Here is a 647-nt window from a genome sequence, read left to right as displayed (position 1 = left end):
GCGATTCTGAATCAGGGGAAGGCAGACCCGGGGCCCGCCCGCCGGGGCCCCCAGGGGCCCGGGTACGCTCCTGCCTCTCAGCCCCTTCTCGATGGTCCTTTCTCTCCGAGTTTTCTGTGTCAGAGCCCCGTGAGGTCCGTGGATCCCGAGACAGGGGAAGGCAGCACCCGGGCCCGCCCGAAGCGGGGCCCCCAGGGGCCCGGGTACGCACACGCTCCTGCCTCTCAGCCCCCTTCCCGATGGTCCTTTTTCTCCGAGTTTGCTGGGTCAGAGCTCCGTGAGGTCCGGCGATCCCGAGACGGGGGAAGGCAGACCCGGGGCCCGCCCGCCGGGGCCCCCAGGGGCCCGGGTACGCTCCTGCCTCTCAGCCCCTTCCCGATGGTCCTAGCTCCGCCGGGTTTGCTGGGTCAGACCTCCGTGAGGTGTAGGGATCCCGAGATGGGGGAAGGCAGACCCGGGGCCCGCCTGCTGGGGCCCCCAGGGGCCCGGGTATGCTCCTGCCTCTCAGCCCCTTCCCAATGGTCCTTTTTTCGCCGGGTTTGCTGGGTCAGACCTCCGTGAGGTCCGGCGTTCATGAGACGGGGGAACGCAGACCCGGGGCCCGCACGCCGGGGCCCCCAGGGGCCCGGGTACGCACCTGCCTCTCA

This window comes from Triturus cristatus, chromosome 7 (genome assembly GCF_964204655.1).
Source record: "Triturus cristatus chromosome 7, aTriCri1.1, whole genome shotgun sequence".
Lineage (NCBI taxonomy): Eukaryota > Metazoa > Chordata > Amphibia > Caudata > Salamandridae > Triturus > Triturus cristatus.
This window is presented reverse-complemented; position numbering follows the sequence as displayed.